Source organism: Volvox carteri (genome assembly GCF_000143455.1).
Source record: "Volvox carteri f. nagariensis unplaced genomic scaffold VOLCAscaffold_33, whole genome shotgun sequence".
Lineage (NCBI taxonomy): Eukaryota > Viridiplantae > Chlorophyta > Chlorophyceae > Chlamydomonadales > Volvocaceae > Volvox > Volvox carteri.
Window position 1 is genome coordinate 631,705 of NW_003307576.1, and position 765 is coordinate 632,469.

The window sequence follows — 765 nt, forward strand, 5'->3', positions numbered from 1 at the left end:
CGTGCAGCGTTGTGTCGTAATAATGGCGTGCATATACGTCGTCGTGTCGTAAAAACATGACCGCTGGCGTGCGCGCGCGCGGAGGCGGTCGAGATCGCGAAGGTGCACGATGTGGGGAGAAAACCACCACCCGCCTTGCGTCGCCTTTCGCCTTCCTGGCTGCCGTCCTTTCAACAGCCAGGAGCTGACGGCGGTGGTGACGAGCTGGTGGATTCTCTCCCCTTGATCGTTTCTCCCCCGTCCCCCCTAAGGTTTCCCTTTGCACGCTTTGTTGTCATTTTTGGCTAATGTATGTATGTATGTATGTATGTATGTACATCCCATGTATGTATAAGCCTCTGCTGCTTTTTTATTAGATATTCGCATGAATGTTCGGTTTCTCGTTTCGAGTGTGGGCGCATTTCGGCACCATTTTATTTTTACAAATAAGAGGGGGGTCCGACATGTGGTTCTTCGACGTGTGGTTTTGTGCGAAACCCACAGCACACAGACTGCCTGATCACTGCCAAATACTCCAGCTTGGAAAGGGGGGGGAGAAGAGGGGGATAAGGGGGCGTGTTTTGCACGTGCGTGCGTGCCGTGTGTGTATGGTCCTTGCAGGAAAAGGGAAAAAGGGGGAGAAGCTGAGTTATGACAAGCCTCCCTTTATGAAGGGAACTAAAGTATGGGTCTGTAAGGCCCCCGCCCCTTACTCGTTGTGAGACCCCGGAGAATTGTTTTTTCTGCGCGTACAACTGCCACACTATGATAGCCCAAGTACCCTAC

General features: G+C 52.3%; 1 protein-coding gene across 1 annotated transcript in view; it reads left to right on the forward strand.

Annotated features, from left to right (window-relative positions):
* The window catches only part of VOLCADRAFT_93711 (uncharacterized protein), a gene marked incomplete at both ends in the record, with an annotated part of 10,594 nt that overhangs the window by 9,033 nt on the left and 796 nt on the right, over positions 1-765 (forward strand). The window lies entirely within an intron of this gene.